The following is a 23073-nucleotide window of genomic DNA, read 5'->3' on the forward strand; positions in this document are numbered from 1 at the left end:
GTCAGCCTGACCTTGGTGCTGGGGAAGGTTATGGAGCAAGTCATCTTGAGTGCCATCACATGGCATGTACAGGACAACCAGGTGATCAGGCCCAGTCAGCATGGGTTTATGAAAGGCAGGTCCTGCTTGACCAACCTGATCTCCTTCTATGACAAAGTGACCCACTTAATGGATGAGGGAAAGGCTGTGGATGTTGTCTATCTAGACTTCAGTAAAGCCTTTGATACCATTTCCCACAGCATTCTCCTGGAGAAACTGGCTGCTCATGGCTTGGACGGGTGTATTCTTCGCTGGGTAAAGAACTGGCTGGGTGGCCGGGCCCAAAGAGTGGTGGTGAATGGAGTTTACTCCGGTTGGTGGCCGGTCACAAGTGGTGTTCCCCAGGGCTCTGTGTTGGGGCCAGTTCTGTTTAATATCTTTATCAATGATCTGGACGAAGGGATCGAGTGCACCCTCAGTAAGTTTGCAGATGACACCAAGTTGTGTGGGAGTGTTGATCTGCTTGGGGGTAGGAAGGCTCTACAGAGGGATCTGGACAGGCTGGATGGATGGGCCGAGGCCAATTGTGTGAGATTCAACAAGGCTAAGTGCTGGGTCCTGCACTTGGGCCACAGCAACCCCATGCAACGCTACAGGCTTGGGGAAGAGTGGCTGGAAAGCTGTCCAGCAGAGAAGGACCTGGGAGTGTTGGTCGACAGCTGCCTGAATATGAGCCAGCAGCATGCCCAGGTGGCCAAGAAGGCCAATGGCATCCTGGCTTGTATCAAAAATAGTGTGGCCAGCAGGGCTAGGAAAGTGATTGTCCCCCTGTACTCGGGACTAGTGAGGCCGCACCTTGAATACTGTGTTCACTTTTGGGCCCCTCACTACAAGAAAGACATTGAGGTGCTGGAGCATGTCCAAAGAAGGGCAACGAAGCTGGTGAAGGGTCTAGAGCAGAAGTCTTATGAGGAGTGGCTGAGGGAACTGGTGTTGTTTAGCCTGGAGAAAAGGAGGCTCAGGGGAGAGACCTTATTGCTCTCTACAACTACCTGAAAGGAGGTTGTAGGGAGGTGGGGGTCGGTCTCTTCTCCCAAGTAACAAGCGATAGGACAAGAGGAAATGGCCTCAAGTTGTGTCAGGGGAGGTTTAGACTGGATATTAGGAAATTTTACTTCACCGAAAGGGTTATCAAGCATTGGAACAGGCTGCCCAGGGAAGTGGTTGAGTCACCATCCCTGGAGGTATTTAAAAGACATTTGGATGTGGTGCTTAGGGACATGGTTTAGTGGTTGACTTGGTAGTGTTAGGTTAACGGTTGGACTCGATGATCTTAAAGGTCTTTTCCAACATAAACAATTCTATGATCTGCAGTCCTCAGGACAGGTGGAAAGAATGAATAGGACTTTTAAAAATAAAATTGCTTGAACTTGTAGTCAGGTAGGTTTGAAATGACCTGAAGTTTTAGGAATAGTGCTATGGGATATTAGAAATACCCCTCGCCAACCTCTAGGGTTTTCACCAGCAGAAATAGTGTTTGGCAGACACTTAGCTGTACCTGGGACCTTTGTCCCCACTAGGACCAGCCTCTTAGATGGAGATGAATGAGTTAGCAAATTTGTATTTGGGATACAAAAAAAATCTACAAGAAAACAGGGCACAAGCCAGATGGTTTCAACTAGTACCAGCTGGAATGCAAGTACATGATATCCGGTCTGGAGATGCAGTAATGATAAAAGTCTACTCTCGTAAAACAAAGTTGGACCCTAAATGGGAGGGTCTGTATACTGTGTTACTAACTTCTTACTTTGCTGTAAAGGTTGCGGAAAAGGATAACTGTATTCACCACTCTTATGTTAAATGATTGCCCAAAGAACATCAGTTAGATGGACCACCATCAACCCTGAGGGACTCCGTCAATCCTACCTTGGAGACTGAAACCAGGACCATTTGAGCTTACGAAGGCTGAAGGAATCCCAGAACCATGTCGTTTTTGTTTTCTTTCTAGAGCCACCTGGACCAGGGAATCACACGCTGCTTGGCCAAGTGGACCATCAGAGACTGTAAATCAAGGACAGTGTCCTATTTGGTGTATTCACCATCCTTATAGAGTGGCAATCACTCCAGACTCAGTTCCAAGAGGGGAAGATTTGCAATGGCATCAGCACGGTTGGCTTTGGTTATCCTGCAGTAATCATGGCCCATGTCATCCTCAGTGGTGTATTAATAACTGTTATAAAGGTCATTGGGAAAACCATCATCAAGGTTGGGGCTGAGGAAATATAACCAGAAAAGGTGCAGCCGGATACATAAACTGGTGCTGTGCATGCAGATGGCACCAACTGCTCAGTGAAGAAGAGTTAGCCGTGAGACTCAGTGTTTTATTATGGGATTAAGATTATCTTCTATACCTTCTTAAAACAGGAGTAGAGTGGATTAGCCTAGTTCTGGTATTAACCCTTCTTTGCATAGGTGTGTTAGTTCTTTTTCTTTTATACATTTGGTCGAAAACAACGGGCAAACCATCACCAAAATGTGCTCAACCATGCATTGACAACCCCATTCTGTGAGAGTTATTCTCAAAACTGTGATAGTACAATACCTTTCTTGACTGCTTTTACTAATACCCCCTGATCTTAGTTATAAGGAACACAATTCCTTTGTGTCGTTGGCCCATCATGTGGCCAACCTAACAAACCAGATTGTTGGGTTATATACCCAATTAACTCCCAGAACAGGTATACCCCTTATCATGATTCCTTTTACCTTAGTTGAATTGGAAGTGACAGAGAACTATACTTGTAATAACCCCTCCAATTCGCCTTTCTGGAATAAGACTCTTTTAACTCAGATCAAATATCAGGATTGGGAATATACAACCACAGTGCTAACAGAAGGAACTTTCTGGTTTACTCGTAACCAGTCTGACCAATATGCCTACCCAGTAGGAAACAGCTCATGCCTCATAACTCAGTGGAGAGATGGTTACTGGTTTAAAAACACCCGCACTTTCTGTAAAGGTCAAACCCCGTTTTTTTGAAACTATGAGCTTCAGGCCACAGAGGAACAATTGCAGTAACATCTCAATGTATGACACCAGAATGATCTACAAGTGGCAGAAAGGTAAAGGACAATGTCGTTTAAATGGAACTTGGGTATCTGAAGACGAAGACGGTTTTGACCTTCCGTTGGGAAGATATAGGATTTTAATCTTACATACCAGTGTACTAATAAGTAGACATTACTCCCCATTTTGGGCCCTACAAGGCCATTATTTTGTCTGTGGCCGAAAAGCTTATAAAATACTACTGGCCAATTGGACAGGCAGTTGTTATGTAGCCCGTGGGGTGCTGTATTTACACATTACTTCTAAATTACCTCAGGGAACAATTAGGAACGTCAGAGAAACTTCCCTCATTGAAACTTGAGAACAAACTCTTCAATGACTAGAAAAAGCACTAAATAGCACATGGAGAAATCCACTAACAGAGGGAAAACTAATAGGATGTTCCATTTCAGGAATAATTCCGTTAGTGACTGGCCCCACCATTGCTTGTGTAGGCTGATATACCATCAGACTAGAAATGGTCTTAGAAAAGGTTGCTTTAGAACTTGAAGACTCTATCAGTGATCTAGGAACAGCCATTGAATCCCTCAGCGAGGAGATGCAGTAAATAAGAATCTTTTCTCTCCAAAATAGGTTAGCCTTAGATTATCTCCTGGCATCTCAAGGAGGTGTGTGCGCAGTAATTGGATCTCAGTATTGTATCTATATAAATGACAGTTCCCATGAGATATATCAAAAGGTGACTGAGGCAGAAACACATGCCTGCAAAGGAGCCCAAAGTGCATACAATCCCCCTGAAAGTGACTGGTTACAAAACTTGTTCTCTGGATGGGGATTATCATCGTGGTTTAGTAGTTTATTTAGTTCATTGCTAGAGAAGTTTTTTACCTATGGTTATTATGCTTCTGATAGCCTGCTGTGCTTTTACTTGTGTTTGGGATCGTTTACAGAATATGCTTATGAAATCTATACAGGGGTATCAAAGAGTCCTCATACAAGACCAACTATAGATGGGCAGGGATGCCCCAAAAAACCAAAGGGAGGACTGTTTGTTATAGAAGGAGTTTGATTAACTGTATTCTTCTCTCTGAATAGTCTCGTTTAGCATTAGTAGCTTAGCACTAGTAGCTAAAGTAGTCGAAGCCTTAGGCCGCAAGAGCTGACCGAGAGTAAACTTTTTGATAAAACTAATGCTGCTAACACAGAGCTAGCTGAATCCGGCAGATGTGAGTGGAATGAAGAAGATAAGGACCAAGGAAACAATTCCAAGAGAATGAGGTAACTTCAGAAGAAGGCCAGCCCAGCGACAGTGAAAACCAATAAGAAATCAAGAGACCACTGACCAGAATTAAGTAATTGGACTTGGGGATCGGGTGCTGGGTGGTACGGGTATAATTGGGGGGCACGATCTGGGGTAGGGGTCCCTCTCTGGAGGCACCCAGCTCGAGCTGTAACCTGAAAACTAATAAAAGAGGAACTGGAAACCTTCACTCGGACCTTACATTAATCAGCAGGATCCTAGGCTCGGACCCTGTTATGGTGGCTGGCGTGCGTAAATCCATAACAGAATGGAAGAAAACAGTTGAAAGATGCCATGAATAGTGGTTAGTAGTGGGTATATTTCAAAAATCTACACCTGAGTTTCTCTGGCTTACCCATTTAGCTGTCAATAAGCAAATAAAAGAGTAGGAGGAGTTAAAAGTGAAGCAATAGAACAGGTAAAAAAGAACAGATTCAGGACAAAATCACTTTGTGAGTAGCAGTAAAACCAGTTCAAAAGTAGAGAAATTAATACGATCTGGAATTGTGGCTCTGTGAAATTAAAGTCTGACAAATATCTGATATTAACGATAGGAGCCACATGTCTGGATGACAACCAGTATTTTCCACCTAAGCAACCAGATTAAGTATTTTAGATTTTGTTTTGTTGAACACTGATATTATAGATAGTCTGGTAGTAAAAATGCCTTTGGGTAAAATGGTCACAAACTGTCTCAGCTTCAATTAATAGAAAGATAAAACAGATCTGTTAACCTGTTTCTATTACAGAAGTGAAAGTCTTGAAATACTAAGAGAATCAAGTACTGAAGTTGGACAGAGAACTTATGGACTTGATAATTGATGTCACTTAAAAATTACTAAAAAATACTCAAGCAAGTCATATAAAAGAAACGGTCGAAATCTAAAGGCAATAATTACAGCTTTGAAAGCACTACCCCCCCCCCCCCCGAGATTACAATGAAGTGAAAATAAGGCTACTCATTTTGAAATTTAGAATGTGTAGGGGCATAGGGTGTATAGACATCACGACCTGTGGGTTTGGAGGTGTTACGAGTGAAAAGCAGGTGTGGATCCCTCAGGGACAAGGTACAACACTCGGCAAGTGAAAGCTTTGGTTTTACTGAAAGCATAGCACTACCACGGTGGGAGCCCCGGGACACCGACGCTGATCAAATGGGGACCCAACACAGTGGAGCCCTGCTCGGGAGTGAAGCTCAAGGGAAAGCACCACAGGGGTGGATAATAAAACTTGCGCTGATTAAGATATCATACATATACAATGTCCTGTTTTGCTCATTAGCGAACTCACTGATGTAATGCAGGTGCTGTTGTCCGAATTCCGAGATCCACAGCTGGCTGTCACGTTGGCACCTGTGTATGCGTAGATGGGGGGAGCCGAATTATCCTGGGTTACTGTGACAAAGTCGTCTTGCGCCCTACACTCCTTCCCGCGCCTCCTCCATGATGAGTTACAAGGTATCATCTGAGTCTGCAGAGTGTAGCTCTTGCTGAGTTCGATGAAGTCCTAAACAACACAACTTGATCCCACAGGTAATACCAAAGTACAGTGCAACACATCCCAGAATTAAAAGCAAACCACCCTGCACTAAATGTGCAGCCCAGCCTCGGAGGGATCCCAGCCATGACCACAACCACTGATCTCCCCGTGTTTGATGAATACTCTGAACCAGCCGCTGCAATTGTTCGAGTTCTTTTTCAATACTATTTCATCACTAATGTTGAAACAGCGCATACCATCAAACTCATTACAGTGGTGGCCATGTCTAAGTAATAGATAATCCACAGCCATGCGGTTTTGGAGAACACCTTTGTGGCAGCATTGTTTAAAATTACTTGGGATTTAGTGGTGTTAACAAAGATTACACAAGCTTCTGCAAGGGTAACATTAGCAATGCAAAAAGCATAGGTATGACGATCTAACTGGGAAGTGACAGTACCCATATCATATAGGTTAGCAAAAGTCGCGCATATTCGGAAACTTTTCAATAGAGTATAATTCTGCAAACGTTCAGTGGTGTACTGACTCCTGAAAAAACATGTCTCCATCAGATCCCCCACAGCTACAGTGTGAGGTAAACAGAAGACTGATGCATTTAAAGTGGTGTGTGCCAACAATACCCATACGTTTGTAGTGTCCTCGGCGCATGGTCCCTATCGATCTGCTGTGGTGCTTCCCAACAGAACAGGGAGCAAAACTCCATCATTCATAGTGCTCGCCGAGTTAACAGGGACTGCTTGTTTTCTTGGTCCCTCATGATACCAAGCGCTGACAAGTGGTACACCAGCAGATTGTGGTCCTGTAAGGACAACTCGACCTGTTTTGGGTAACAAAGCAGAAATGGTTAATAAATGTTGACCTGCTGTCCAATATATTTCATGATCGCCATAATTGTGGCAATGGAGGGCCGTTAAAGGTAGCTCTTCTGGTTGCCATAAAGTTGGACTCCTCTGCATGTCCGCAATCGGTGATGTCAGTGCAAAAACAGTATTTGGTGTGCTATGTCGCTTCCCACCTGCTGCCAATGGGATAGCAATAGCGGCAGGGGCAAGATTTCCTGCTTGACCCGCGAGCAGCTAAGTGATGTGCCGTCCACCCACATGTTATCCCACAAGTGTGAGGTCGTTTACCCGGTGTGCAAGACGCCAATATACACACAGGGCAGAGGTCTTTTATTTCATGTCTGCGCAGAGATGGGCGCTAGGTGGTAGCTCCACAAAGCTAGCACAAAGTTCGGTCATACAGGTACAGTATTTATACAGTCTAGTTATGCATATGCATAAGTAATTACACAAAGCAGTTTTCTATTGGTCTACATTTCTCTTATTTCAACTTAAAGCTACAGTGCTACTTTAATATTCTGCGCATGCTCAAAGGTGAGGGGTCTCTGCTTGGGCCGGGGTCTCCAGCTCAAGGGGTGTGACTTTTAGTATTATAATGAGGATCGTTCGCGTGAGGGTGCGTCTTATCACACTTCTACTAGTTGTTTCAGATGGTTCCCAAAACGTCTTAATTAGCTTACATATTTCTCCAGGATGTGCTTCTCTCCCAAGGACAGTAATTCTTGTTTAGACGTTCCGCTTTCCAGTCTGAATCCCCCTTATCAACTTTATGTAAGTCCTGGCCTTCCACCAGCTCCTGTTAGACTACAATTCCCCCCTTTGAGACTATGAGACTTTTCTTCATAGTCCTCATATGTCTCATTATTAGTTCTCATTAATAGTATATTATTTCCAGTGGTAACTTGTACAATTAGTCGTCTAACACATTTTAAGGCACAACTAACAACAATACAGATGATTATCATGATGATTACAATTATAATCATGGTTTGAAGTAAACTTGCCAACCATCCAGTTAGGGAGAATCCAAAACTTTGTAATTTTTTGTTTAGAGGCCTGAATATCTCTACTTGATTTTGCCACTGTTTTTATTTCGTCTATTTGTTGATCTAAATGTTCAGTTATATTGGGGATATGGATGCAGCAATCTTTGTTTTTCAGTTTTAGGTATCCACATACCCCGTGTTCATGTAATAACATTAAATCTAAGGTTAGCCTGTTCTGCAACGTCATCTTTGAAGTTTCCTGTAACTGAGTGTTTAAATCTTGTAATGCTGCTCTAGTTGCATTCGCTAATAGTTCTACTTGTCCTGTCAGATTGTACAACCACATTCGACTCTGAAAGGAGGTAATTTGGAGACTGAAGATAGCTTCGGTTTAAATCTAAAGTTAAAATTCCCCACTCGAGGGGAACGGCTGCAGATTTAGGTAACAGTAAACAGGCCATTATACTGCTGGCATTATGGATTCTTCCAAAGGACTGGACAAGTTTTAAGACTAAATTTCTGTTACAAAAAGTAAATGCTAGGTTAATCAATGCCACGGATACAATTTTCATTGTAACCATGCTAAATTAATAACACTTTCCGAGAGTGTCCTAGGAGTAATTTCAATAGTAGTTTTCTAAAAGAGAAACCTTGATACAATTCATCGACAGTCCCTGGTTAGTCGGAGTTTCAGTTCTCCAGTTGGCATAGAGGTCCACTTGTCCTGGTCTGGCGCCTTCTTCATTCTAGTATAATGAGTCCAGGAGTCGATCCCATTCACCTTTACCACTGTATAAGTTTTTAATAGCACTGTATAAGGTCCTTTCCACTTTTCTTTCAAGGGCTCATCTTTCCAGGTCCATACGTAGACCGTGTCTCCTGGTTGGAATGGGTGTACTGGAGTGTCCAAGGGAATGGGAGTCTTCTGGTTTGGGTACCTATGCAGGGAGGATAAACTCTGTGAGAGAGAGATCAAATACTCTTTAATTACAGCCTGTCCCTTTATATGCATTTGGTCTCCCTTTGTGGTTAAATGATTGATTGGATATGGTTTCCCATACAGGATCTCAAATGGACTAGCACCTTCCCTAGTTCTGGGTGTAATTCGTACTCTCATTAGTGCTATGGGTAGAATATCTACCCATTTCATTTGAGTTTCCTGACACACTTTAGAAATCTGTCTTTTTAGGGTTTGATTAATTCTTTCTACTTTGCCGCTGGACTGTGGCCTCCAAGGGGTATGCAAATCCCATTTAACGTCTAGCAATCTAGAAACTCCCTGCACTATTTCTGCAATAAAGTGGGGTCCGTTATCGGAGGATATACCTTCTGAGACACCGAATCTGGGGATAATTTCTTTCAATAAAATTTTAATCACTTCCCTAGCCTTGTTAGTGCCACAAGGGAAAGCTTCGGGCCAACCAGAAAAGGTGTCTACCGTTACCAATAAATATTTATACAGATTACATGTCGGAGTGGGAGACGGACCCGGAGTAACGATGAATCTCAATATGAGTATGGTCGTCCTCGTTTATTCAGATTACTTAACAGGTTTATATAGAAGCTAAGCAAAGCACGCGCTAACAGCGACTATTCTATTGGATAACTATACTTGTCCACGCGCTTAAAACAATTATATGATTGGTACAAAGTTGCCGTTCACGCACTGTTCACAAAGGGGGTCTTATCAGCACTTTCCCAGGCTTAGTCCCGCTTATCTTGCTTTACCAAGTACTCCTTCTGCTGTTCTCAAGGGAATTTCACCTTGATCTCTGGCTCCCAGGCCCCATCAAAGGCTGGATTGCTCACATCAATTAAGCTGTGTCCTTTTCCACTTAACCATTCTTCCACAATTCCCCCTTCTTGTTTTTGAGCGATCCAGGCATGATTTATCATGGTTCTAAAAGCCTTTTTTACACAGCTACATGCTACGCAAAAACACAGACCTATGATAACTAAAATTATTAAAAGTCGTAATCCCTCAGCTAACAAACCCTTTAGCCATGATGGTAAGGACCCAAACAAACTGGTTAACCACTCATCAAAAAACCCCTGATTTTGTCGAATTTTGTTGGCATGCTCTTTCAGCCATCGTAGTTGTTTGTGAATTGATTCACTGTGATCAGACAGGTTCATACAACACATGCCTTCAAAATCCTCACAACCATGACCTTGGGCTAATAATAAAAAATCAATTGCTGCTCTATTTTGCAAAATTGCGTGGCGTAAGCTATTTTGATCCTCTAATAGTGTTTCTATTACCTGGGTGGTGACTTTTGCTTGTTTTTTAGCCCAACAGGCTAATTGCCCAACCTGTTTCAGGGCTCGTCCTGCTGCCCCCCCAGGTATGAACAGGGACAGGAACACTCTCTCAGTGGTACTGAGGAGGGCAAGTTCATCATCACAATCCGGGGAAAGACCCGTGATTTCTCGTTTTGTTCGATGTTTGATTTCTATTGTTTTATTTCTTACATCTTTCCACCAATTTTGATCTGGGGCTAATAACGTTAATTTTCCAAGATAGCACGGCCCACCAAACACGTTCTGTGGAACTCCTTGCCACGTTCTATCACCACATATTAAAAAGACATCTGGAGGCAAGGCCTTAGGAGTGCCATTGTTCCAGATTGGTACTCCTCCCTTAGTCTCGGCTCCTAGGGCCGCCTGGTCCCCACAATAACCAGCTGGATCGTAATAATCGTTATAGCGCCTTTCTTTTGATGTGACATTTGTCCATTCAATCCAATTAGATGTTCTATAATAATTGGTGCCAGTAAAGGCGGGTCCTCCAAATATAAAACAAGTTTGAGTCCAATTTTTTGTTTTATTGCCAATCCTCATTGATCCTAATAAGCTTAACTCTTGGGGGTCCCACGGCAGTGTAACATTTAGACTATTGATGAGTGTGGCACTGCAGCCACTAACATTGGTAGCTCGACTACAGTTTTTTGTAGCAAAACTACTAAAGTCAGTTGCCTTAAAACCTGGTACCCCTAGTAGACACGTCCGGAAAGGCTCTGTAGCAGACGCAAGTGAGAGGCAAAACGCTTGTTGACCTGTTTTGTTCGCCCAGGTAACCCACATATTTTCTCTGGGCTCAATTTTGTGAAGACTCATCACCACCGGGAGTACTATCCCGATGATCAGGGGTAGGTTCATCTTGCTTGTCGGATGAGCCATGAGGAGTTAGAACAGGCTTCACGTTTCTGCTCGGCACCCACACTGGACCGTGACCTTGACCAAGACCAAGGTCCAATTGATGGCTACGAATATGGATGATACAGCAGGCTGCTGTACGTTGACCTAATACAGACCGCAGTCTGATAAATAAACTCCCCAATCTAGGATTCGTTGTTTCCCGTAATAGGGCATCTTCTAGACGTGGCACTATTCCAGCCACATACATTGAGTCAGTTACCACATTTAAGGGAATATTTATCCAATTAGTCAAAGCCCAAATTACTGCAGTCAGTTCCAAAGTCTGGAGGGAATCTTGAGGCTGCCCCTCCATGACATACTGCTTCCAATTGTCGCCTTCCTTCCAGACACAGGCTGCACGCCGCAGGCGCTTGCCTGCATCTGTATACACAGTGACACCATCTGGTAATGGGTTGTTGCTTACTTTGGATCTCTGTATCCACTGATTCTGTCTTAACATCTGCCATAATTTTCCTTGTGGTTGTTGAGAGTGTATTTTACCATCATAGCCTAATAGGGCATTCTGTATGGCCTCAGCATTACGAAGCCACCACTCTACCTCCACAGTACTAACAGGTATACTAATGTCCTCTGGTTCCTGGCCACTAATTTCTATAATTCGTGACCGTCCTTTCCGTATTAATTCGCCTACTGCTTCAGTTCGTGTTTGGATACTCCTTTTTGGTTGTACGCTTAAAAATACCCATTCTAAAATATTGAACATATCTCCTTGTCCTTTGCATTTGGCAGTGGCAGTGGCATTTAATTGAAAGGTTGAGGTGAGTTCCCCTTTCTTATTTTGCCACTGACAAATGACTGCATAAGGTGAGTCTTTTCCATTACAGACGATTAACGATATTGGCAGTGGTAAGATGCGGCGCGATGACCAAGCTGCGTGCATTTTTTGAATGATTTGCTGTAGCACCGTGTGGTGCTCCATTGTTAATGTCACTTTGTCCGCAGGATTTGTCCCGCGCAATAACGCAGTCAGGGGTGCAATGTCAGTATTAGAAATACCAACACAATTGCGAACCCATTGAATGTCCCCAAGCAAGGTTTGGATGTCATGTAAGGTATGCAGTTGAGTGACAAGCTCTGTTTTTTGTGGTCGGATTTTTGAGTCTGTAATAGACCACCCAAGATATTTCCAAGGGGCAGTATGCTGCACCTTCTCTGGTGCAATGACAAGCCCCTTTTTCGCTAATATGGTGATGAGCTGGCGCAATGACTCGTCTGAGAATGGCTGTTCTCGACAGCAAAGAATATCATCCATATAATGATAAATTATCGTATTTGACCATTGGGCTCGAAGTGGTTGCAGCGCCCACGCTACATACAATTGACACAATGTGGGTGAATTTTTCATTCCTTGTGGTAAAACAACCCATTCGTATCGCTCTGCCGGTGCAGCCTTGTTCACCGTCGGCACAGAGAAGGCGAAACGTTGAGTGTCTTGTGGGTGCAGTGGAATGGTAAAAAAACAGTCTTTTAAGTCGACTATCAAGATGTGCCATCCGTGTGGTAACATACTGAGAGATGGCATTCTGGGCTGCAACGCACCCATAGATTGCATTTGGTCATTGACCTTACGCAAGTCATGCAAAAGTCGCCATTTTCCACTTTTCTTCGGGATTACAAAAATGGGAGTGTTCCAGGGACTAACAGAAGGCTTAATATGTCCAGCTGCCAGTTGTTCAGCAACCAATTGTTTGGCAATTTGCAGTCGCTCTTTAGTCATGGGCCACTGGTCAACCCACACAGGCTCATTTGTAAGCCATGTAAGTGACGGGTTGGGCGGCTGCTCCCCAGTGCCCATGACTAAAAATGCTTTGTTGTCAGAACGGCTCCAATTTGACTTAGCACATCTCGCCCGATTAGTGCTTCTAACGTCCCAGGCAAGGGCAACACATACACCTTAAGAGTGGCATGCTGCCCCTCCGGAAACTGTAAATGTATTGGATGTTTGCTAATATAGGGTACTGATTGTCCACCAACTCCTGCAATACTTGATGTTGGTAATTCTACTGGCCAACTTGAAGGCCATATGTTGCGGCTGATGATTGTAACATCCGCCCCAGTATCTAACATCGCATCAATTTGTTGCGATGTGCCCTGTTGAGTAATAGTAATTTTCATTGTTGGCCGCTGATTTAATTTTGTTGTAAAACAAACAGCAGGGCCAGTGGACCCGAAACCTTGATTGCCCCGTCGAACATTTGATTGAGGCATATGGGTCAATGGGTTGCTAATAGCAACTATTTGTGCGATTTTACTACCTTTAGGAATAAACACTGGTGGACAAACAGTATAGACCATGATGTAGATACGACCCGTGTAATCTGCGTCGATTACTCCAGGTAACACGATGAGACCTTGTATACCGGCGGAGGACCGGCCTAGTAGCAATCCTCCAACGTTGCTTTCTTGATGAACAAGAGGTCCTATAACATTGCTGGGAACTTTCTGGACATTAGAGTCAACGAGGGTGACATCTACTGTGGTTTCCACGTCGACTCCCAGGCTTCCTCGGGTGGCTGGTAGGCACTGTTGTAGAAAACCCGTGTTCCGTTTTGGGGGTTCATTTGTGTCTGCGCGCGACCTCTCTCCGCGCTCGGCTTCCAGTTTCCCGAGCATGCCTTGGTAGCATGATTGTTTTTCTGGCAGTGGTCACACCAAACTGCAGCACGACAATTCGTTTTCATGTGGCCTGATTCCCCACAGCGAAAGCAGCTGCCACGAAAAGGTTGTCCTGGCGGTCGGCGAGGTTTTCCTTTGGGAGTAGGGCCTTGTTTTTTCTGCACCACTGCAACTAGTGGCTGCATTATTTCTCGAACTGCTCCCTGGACCGCAGCAGCAACGGTATTTCCCTGTCGTTGTGTTTCGGCTCTTTCTACTCGTAGAAGCATTTCCTCTACTCCAGCTCCTTTGGGCAAACTGGCTAGCATTTGTCTTGTTGTCTTATTAGCATTATCAAAAGCTAATATTTTGAACATTTGTTGTCTGTTGTCTTCTGATAAATCAGGATGATTCATGATAGCTTCCCAGAGTCGATCTACAAAATTACTGTATTTCTCGGTTGCTCCTTGTTGGAGATTACTAAAGGAGGGAACGTTGGATCCCGGTAGGCTAAGGAATGCCTCAAGTGCTAGCTGAGCAGACAATTGTAGCATATTCGCTGGAAAAGTTATCTGCACTTGATAGTCGCTGTATGGTCCTTGCCCTACGAGCATATCCGCAGTGATTCCACGAAGTGGGTCCCCGTCTCTTTGTCTTTGAGCAGCAGCATTAATGGCTCGCTGTTGCCAGGATGACATCCACAGTAAATACTGTGTTGGGGTAAGTAACAGTCTCATCAGGTTTTGACAATCATATGGACACATGAGGTCGGCAGAAAAGATCCAACTAACAATTTGTCTTGTAGCCTCGGATTTTAATCCATATGTTGAGACGGTGGTTCGGGCTTGTTGCAGTATTTTCCAATCATGAGGCTCCCACTTTCCTTGCCCGTCTCTCTGCACAACTGGAAACGCTAGTGTCATAGGGCCTTCAGCCCCCCCCACAGGCTTCCACTGTCCTTCTACAATTGCATCTTTGATGACACCGCTCCAGCGTGTGGGTTTAGGGAGTGCTGGAAGGTTCATTAAACATGGAGGCACAGCTTCTCCTTTCCTTTTTGTTTGTAATTCCAGAGTATCAAGACGTTTTAAAACTGCTTGCAACATTTTTGCAGTGGCATCAGAGGATTGTGGCAGCTCTTCCCCGCTAGATGGTGTGGTAGTTCCAGAGGATTCCGTAGAGGGGGGTAGGGGCGGATAGAACGAGGTTGAGGGCGGCAACGGAGGCGCGGAGGGTGGTTCACTGGGCGGAGCTGCAGGGGGAAGTCGGCAGGCTGCTCCGCCCAAGTCGTTACGTTTTGTCGCTCCCGCCCCTCCAGGGGGTTTTGGCGGAGCAACTTCCGCATTCGCTTCACAGTTTGCATTAACCCTGCTAACTGGAACTTCCGCCTTTTCTGGCTCCTGCACTGATTCCGCCATAACACGCAGTTCAGAAACGTTTTTACAGACAGTTCCAGACGCGCCTCTCACGGCAGGCAGCCCAAAAATTCGCGCAATAGGTCCCGGTTTGTTTTCGGGCTTATCTTTAGACACTCCCGGACCTAACATTTGGGCAGCAGCGCAAGCTACTTCCCTCTCCGCCTTCATCGCTTTCAAAGTTTCCAAGACAGTGTTCCAGAGTCCACGAACCGCCTTTATGTCCTTTTCGTCCTTTTTATCCCCCTCTATTGTTTTCTGCCACATCGTTCCTCCAAAATCTCGCCATTCCGATACGGAAAATAACATGCAGGTGTCAGAAAAGTGACCCCAACATTGTCCCAATTTAATCAACCTTATTAACTACTTCACTGGTGCTTCTATCCCTCTCTTAGAGAGGATTCCAGTGAGCAACGTGGCCGCAGCTTCTGTTTCCATCACTGCGCCTGAGAGGTGAGGAGCGACCTCACACCGGCGTCTGCCCTGCTTCTTGCCCCAGGCAGCGCTTCCCTCAGCCGTGGTTTCCCAACTCCCCTCCTCTAGCTGCTTACCGCAGTCACGGAGATTTCATCGGTGCATCCTCTGCTACCAGATGTCGGAGTGGGAGACGGACCCGGAGTAACGATGAATCTCAATATGAGTATGGTCGTCCTCGTTTATTCAGATTACTTAACAGGTTTATATAGAAGCTAAGCAAAGCACGCGCTAACAGCGACTATTCTATTGGATAACTATACTTGTCCACGCGCTTAAAACAATTATATGATTGGTACAAAGTTGCCGTTCACGCACTGTTCACAAAGGGGGTCTTATCAGCACTTTCCCAGGCTTAGTCCCGCTTATCTTGCTTTACCAAGTACTCCTTCTGCTGTTCTCAAGGGAATTTCACCTTGATCTCTGGCTCCCAGGCCCCATCAAAGGCTGGATTGCTCACATCAATTAAGCTGTGTCCTTTTTCACTTAACCATTCTTCCACAATTACACCTTGGCAATTCCGTAAAATCTATTTGCCAGTATTCCCCGGGAGTTATTCCTTGTTTTACGATTCCTCCCATGATTTTCTTTGCAATTTTTGGGTTATTGGCACAACAGATGATAGCGTGCTTTTTAACTATTATATCTGCTAGGCTTTGCATTCTTGGCCCAATGACGTGTCTTTTGGCAATTAGCACTAATGCATCTGCTCCTGCTCCCGAGTGTGTTTCTTGGTGCAGTTTCTCGAGTAGAATTTCCATCATCTTTTCAGAAATTAATAATTGCTTCAGTGGTGTCACCCACCAACCCTGATCAGTTTTGGAACAATCTAATTGCCCTGCCAATTGATTTTCCTTCTCAGTATATTGTGGGGGTGATAATTCCAAATGGGGTACTGGAATTAAAGCTCCTTCAAATTTTGATTTCTGTAATGCTGCTTCTTTTGCTAACTGGTCTGCTTTTCGATTTCCCTTTGTGATTTCATTGTTTCCCTTCTGATGCGCTTTACAATGCATTATAGCAACCTCCTTCGGTTGAAGGACTGCCTGTAAGAGCTTCATTATTTCTGTTCCATATTTGATCGGAGTCCCATGTGAACTTAATAGTCCTCTTTCTTTCCAAATTGCCCCATGTGCATGCACTACTCCGAATGCATACTTAGAATCTGTGTAAATATTGACTCTTTTTCCCTGACTAAGCTCCAAAGCTTGTGTTAGTGCAACCAATTCTGCCTTTTGAGCAGATGTATTACTAGGCAAAGATACTTCTAAGGCCCGAGTACGTGTTACCACTGCATATCCAGCTTTCCGTCTTCCTTCCAACATAAAGCTGCTTCCATCAGTAAATAACTCCAGTTCTGCATTTGGTAGGGGTTCGTCTTGCAGGTCAGGTCTACTAGAATATACTTGTTCGATGGTGGTTAAGCAGTCATGATGCAATTCACCGGATTCGGAAATTGGGAGCAGAGTTGCAGGATTTAGAGCAGAGGTCAGGGAGATTACACCACCATCTTGTTCCAGCAGCACAGCTTGATATTTAGCTAACCTGCTTGGGGAGATCCAATGATGCCCTTTATTCTCAAGGAGAGAAGACACAGCATGAGGTACAAACACAGTAATCGGTTGGCCTAACGTCAATTTCCGAGATTCTTCAGTCAAAGTTGCAGTAGCCGCTACTGCCCTCAAACAAGCGGGCCAACCTTTACTGACTTCATCTAATTGCTTGGAAAAGTATCCCACCGGTCTTTTCCAGCTCCCCAATTTTTGTGTCAAAACTCCTAATGCCACTTGCTGTCGTTCACGTACATATAATTGGAAGAGTTTCCTCAAATTCAGGAGTCCCAAAGCAGGAGCCTCCATGAGTTTCCTTTTAATTTCATCAAAACTTTTCCTACATTCAGGTGTCCATTCGAGAACCCCCTCGGGTCCTTTCACAGCAGCATACAGTGGTTTGGCAATTAGTCCAAAATTGGGAATCCATAAGCGACACCATCTGGCCATTCCCAGAAATCCTCTTAATTGCTTCTTTGATGTAGGTACAGCAATTCTACAAATTGCCTCTTTTCTCTCAGTACTTAATTCTCTCTGTCCTTTGGTGATTTCAAACCCCATATATTGGACCTTTTCTTTCCCAATCTGAGCCTTTTTCTTAGAAACCCGATACCCTGCCAAGCCCAGAAAGTTAAGCAAAGTGATTGTGGCTTCCAGACATGCCTCATAACTGTCAGAACCAATTAGCAAATCATCAACATATTGCAACAATGTTACAGCATCATGATCATTTTGCCATAGTTCCAATTCTTTGGCTAGTACGTTACCAAACAAGGTAGGGCTGTTCTTGAATCCTTGGGGAAGGACAGTCCAGCAGAGTTGTGTCTTTCGTCCTGTAGCTGGATTCTCCCATTCAAAGGCGAAGATGGTCTGGCTCTGCTCATCCACAGGTATACAGAAGAAGGCGTCCTTTAAATCTAACACTGTGAAATAAGTATTACTGTTAGGGATTGTAGTAAGGAGGGCATATGGATTTGGAACCACAGGGTGGACAGCTACTGTCCTTGCATTAATTTCTCGTAAGTCCTGTACCAGTCTATATTCAGAAGAATGGGGCTTCTTTACAGGTAGGATGGGAGTATTAAATGCCGATTGACACTCCTGTAACAATCCGTGTTCTAAAAAGGAGCTTATTATAGGTTCTAATCCTTTTTGGGCCTCCATCTTAATGGGGTATTGTTTCTTTCTTACCAGTTGAGCTCCTGGTTTCAGTTCAGTCTTTACCGGGGTTGCATTCTTCGCTTGTCCGGGTATCTTCGATGCCCACACCAGAGGTATGACCGCATTCAGTACTTCCTCTGGAATATTCATTTCTTCATTAGGATCTTTCTCGGTTAGCAAACATATCTGGGCTTTCCAGGCAGTCTCTGGAGGAATATGCAACTGAACAGAGTCTTCAGAAAAAGTTAGTTGTGCATTCAGTTTACAGAGTAAATCCCATCCAAGCAATGGTAAGGGGCATTCTGGCATCTAAAGGAATTCATGAGTTAATTTAGTATTTCCAATTGAACATTCCATAGGTTGTAAAAACGGCCCTAAAGTCTTTTTCCCTGTTGCACCAACAACGCTTATTTTAGTTCTACTTAAGGGTCCCCTACAACTAGTTACTACAGAATGTGTGGCTCCGCTATCAATTAAAAAAATCTATTATTTCATTGCCCAGCTTGACTGGAACCAGAGGATCGGCTGGGGAAACTTTATACACCTTATATGCGATTGACAATAACTGTGAGATTGTCACGCCATCCGCACCCTCTACCTTTTGTAACTTCTTTCTTATATCTGCTGCTGCTTGACCAATAAACAGCATGTTAAATAACTTTGAATTGCTATCATCTTCCGGATCCAGATCTGTCCATTTTCGAGCTACTTCGCACAATCTCTCATAGAAGGCTGACGGGGTTTCCTTATCCCCCTGCCTTACTTGGTATAGTTCAGATAAATTCTTAGGCTTTTGCACTCCATGTTGAATCCCATACAAAATTAACTTTTGATATTCCTTTACCCTCTGTAATCCCTCACTTGTGTTTGGATCCCACTCCGGATCCTCTTTTGGGAGGTACATATCGGCATTAGGCACCCCCCCGTTGTTGGATCAGTCCCTCTCTAGCCTTCTCTAAAATCGTTCTCCTCTCCTCAGTGGTAAACAAATATTCTAGGAGAGCCTGTACATCTCCCCAGTTAGGATTATGAGTCATCATTACAGTTTTAGCAGTACTATACGTTCCTTCTGGATTGTTTCGATTCAATACAACAAGATTTTCCCTTTTTCTCTTTTAACGCATATATTCCAATCTGATGTTTAGAATCCACTAAGCCACATTTCTTCCTAATATCCCAATCATTTCTTAATGCAAAAAACATATCCACATAAGGTATTTCATCCCATTTTTCAGTTCTCCGACAAAACAACATTAATTGCAATATAGTGTTATATTTCAAGGATCCATTCTCAGGCCATTTTTCACCATCTTCCAATTGATATTGTGGCCACCATTGATTACAATATTGTTTTAGCTTATTTTTAGTCATGGGATCCCCCCCAAATTTCTTCCAATTCTTCAGGATGCATCCTAGAGGAGAGCAAAGGGGTGCCTCCGGGGAAGCAGCAGCGCCCATATCGGTACCGAAAAACCCAGCGTTTCTACACAAAGCAGAACGAGGGACGTCTCCATTTGTTACTCAGAACAGAACACCGTGTAGAAACAAACAGAACTATGCTGCTGCCGTGTATCTTTCCTGATGCGTCTTATGCAGAGCCCAGAACAGAACAGATGGTGCCTGCTTCCCAAGAGATCTTGCCCCTACCCCCCTTTTCTCATATCCCCCCCAAAACCCACCTCTTTTCAGTAGCGTTGCACCGTTGTGTCGCTTACCGCCCAACTGCAGGAGAGGAGCTGAAGGAGTCCCCGATCAACAGGTCGGTGCGCGCTGGAGTCCACTCAGGTCTCTTCTCCCCGTCGGATGCAGCAAGATGAACTGGGCAAGGCTGTCAGCTCAGTCCCATCTGGGTCGCCAAAACTGTTATCCCACAAGTGTGAGGTCGTTTACCTGGTGTGCAAGACGCCAATATACACACAGGGCAGAGGTCTTTTATTTCATGTCTGCGCAGAGATGGGCGCTAGGTGGTAGCTCCACAAAGCTAGCACAAAGTTCGGTCATGCAGGTACAGTATTTATACAGTCTAGTTATGCATATGCATAAGTAATTACACAAAGCAGTTTTCTATTGGTCTACATTTCTCTTATTTCAACTTAAAGCTACAGTGCTACTTTAATATTCTGCGCATGCTCAAAGGTGAGGGGTCTCTGCTTGGGCCGGGGTCTCCAGCTCAAGGGGTGTGACTTTTAGTATTATAATGAGGATCGTTCGCGTGAGGGTGCGTCTTATCACACTTCTACTAGTTGTTTCAGATGGTTCCCAAAACGTCTTAATTAGCTTACATATTTCTCCAGGATGTGCTTCTCTCCCAAGGACAGTAATTCTTGTTTAGACGTTCCGCTTTCCAGTCTGAATCCCCCTTATCAACTTTATGTAAGTCCTGGCCTTCCACCAGCTCCTGTTAGACTACACACAGTTGTCCCATCAGGTCTTCTTGCTGTATACAAACAGTTACTGTGCAATCGGGTGCATCTCACAAATGCTCATAGGGTGTCATTTTCCCAACATGACAATTATTCAGGTATAAACGTTGCCTGTTGCAGCACCTCCCCCCACCCCTTCAATGTGTGGATAGCTGTCAATTTTTGTATTTGGTCCTTTAAGAGGCCATTCATACGCTCTATCAGACCATTTGCTGTTGGGGTATACGGTAGGTGATGCAACCATCATATACCCACATCATTGGCCCGATCTTGGACTCGCTGTGCAGTAAAGTGGGTTATATATTCACCAATTGGAGCCGCAAGCGCTGTAGCTTTAAATGGGGGTGCTTTACCTAATGTCAATGTTACTGTTACAAGGCCAGCCGCAGTCTCCACCACCCTCCAGTCCTTGTACCAGCACTGTCTGTCCCTGCAAGTCCCGCAAAGCTGAATGCAAAATAGTTACTTCCGCACCTGTGTCCAACAAGGCCAGTACATGTTGCGTTCCTCCCCGCGGCCAATGAACTGTAAGCGGAACAAAGGGGTGTCGGTCCCCCGCGCTCATTGTCACCGCTCACACCGTGGAGGGCCAGCCTGCAAGTCCATCCTGCGCTGGTGGCAGGGACCATTCAACCGGGGCACGGGGCGCTGCAGAAGCAGGTGGCATCGCAGCATTTCTCGCAGCCCCCTTGCATTTCTGGTTGGTGGTGCGCTACACTGCCCTGCTGGCAATTGTAGCCAACGTTGGTGATGGGCTCAGCTTTGGCCAGCGGCGGGTCTGTCTTGGAGCCAGCTGGAACTGGCTGTGTCCGACATGGGGACAGCTTCTGGCATCTTCTCACAGAAGCCACCCCTGCAGCCCCCCTGCTACCAAAACCTTGCCATACAAACCCAATATATTCCACCCTTTGCCTCTGTGAATCACATATTTAAGAATTATCATTAAAATACACATTCATCACACAGTTTACAATCTTCACAAACTTCACTTACACCAACAAAAAGAATTCCCCACACCAAAATCAAAATAACATCATCACAACACCGACAAAGGTGGACAATTTACACACACTCCACCCCTCGTCCCTTCACCACAATTACAACAACAGAAATTCCCCACAATTATTCCACTCTCCGCTCTCTAGCAATGTTCAGTCCGTGTTTTGCCCATTACCTCTCCAATTACTATCCTTGTCTCGAATTCCTCATGCCCCAAGTTGGGCGCCACAAAGGACTGTGGTGGGTTGACGTTGGCTGGCCGCCAGGTACCCGCCAAGCTGCTCTATCACTCCCCCTTCTCAGCAGGACAGGGGGGAGAATATAAGATTAAAAAATCACGGGACAAGATAAAGGCAGTTTAGTAGAGAAAAGCAAAGGTCGTGCGCAGAAGCAAAGGAAAACACACACACACACAAATTATTCTGTACTTCCCATCAGCAGGCGATGTCCAGCCACTTCCTGGGAAGTAGGGCCTCAGTACGCGTAGCGGTTGCTTCGGGAGACAAATGCCTTAACTCTGAACGTCCCTCATTTCCCAACATTCTTGCTCCTTACCTGAGAGCATCCTGTGTAAATGTAAGATCTCATCATCCAGGGCGCAGAGTGCAGTGAGGAATAACCACGATGCTTCACCCACCGCTTTCTTCTCTGCCCCTGGCCGGTGGCCCAGGCGCAGCCGAGTTAACATCACCTCAACTTGCTGCGGCGTTACTTCAGCTGCTTTTTGCAACTCCGGCCAGTCCACCGGAGTCACCCAGCCTACCACCATTCGCGCAACTGACCCCCATCGCTCCATTGAGGGCCATTCTGGTAGGCGCTGCAGGGACAGCTCAAGCTTCCCTGCCTCCCCCGCTTTCAGCCAAAGCAGCATCGTACCTGATGGATCTTGCCGACTGCGCCAAGTGTTAAGAGTGAAAAGCAGGTGTGGATCTCTCAGGGACGAGGCACAACACTCAGCAAGTGAAAGCTTTGGCTTTACTGAAAGCATAGCGCTACCACAGTGGGAGCCCCGGGACACCGACGCAGTGGAGCCCTGCTCGGGAGTGAAGCTCAAGGGAAAGCACCACAGGGGTGGATAATAAAACTTGCGCTGATTAAGATATCATACATATACAATGTCCTGTTTTGCTCATTAGCAAACTCGCTGATGTAATGCAGGTGCTGTTGTCTGAATTCTGAGATCCGCAGCTGGCTGTCACGTTGGCGCCCGTGCAAAAGTAGGTGCAGATGGGGTAGAAGCGAACTATCCTGGGTTACTGTGACAATGAGATAAAACATGCTTGGGACCCTACATACTTGGATGGGGGAGGCGAATTATCCTGGGTTATCATAACAAAATCTTGCGCCCTACAGGAGGATTCCGTAATACAGATTCATTACAGATTACCACAAATACCACAAAAATCACCACTAGCAAGTATACCTATGATTAATAAAGCAAATATATATATATCAAGCTATTACAAATTATTAGCAGCAATCAATAGTATAGCAGCACTCAATAATAGCAGCACCAAATATATATATATAATATTACAAGTTACTACAAACTTACCAACAATA

The 23073-nt window shown here is 44.8% G+C and overlaps 1 long non-coding RNA gene across 1 annotated transcript; it reads right to left on the reverse strand.

Annotated features, from left to right (window-relative positions):
• Nucleotides 1-8253: 8253 nt before the first annotated feature.
• LOC142402927 (uncharacterized) lies at nucleotides 8254-20428 on the reverse strand. The gene is made up of 3 exons (XR_012773513.1): nucleotides 19768-20428; nucleotides 17695-17850; nucleotides 8254-8632 (listed from the first exon to the last, which is right to left on the reverse strand). It is a non-coding gene; the product is annotated as an uncharacterized LOC142402927 (long non-coding RNA).
• Nucleotides 20429-23073: the final 2645 nt, after the last annotated feature.

This window comes from Mycteria americana (genome assembly GCF_035582795.1).
Source record: "Mycteria americana isolate JAX WOST 10 ecotype Jacksonville Zoo and Gardens chromosome Z unlocalized genomic scaffold, USCA_MyAme_1.0 Scaffold_18, whole genome shotgun sequence".
Lineage (NCBI taxonomy): Eukaryota > Metazoa > Chordata > Aves > Ciconiiformes > Ciconiidae > Mycteria > Mycteria americana.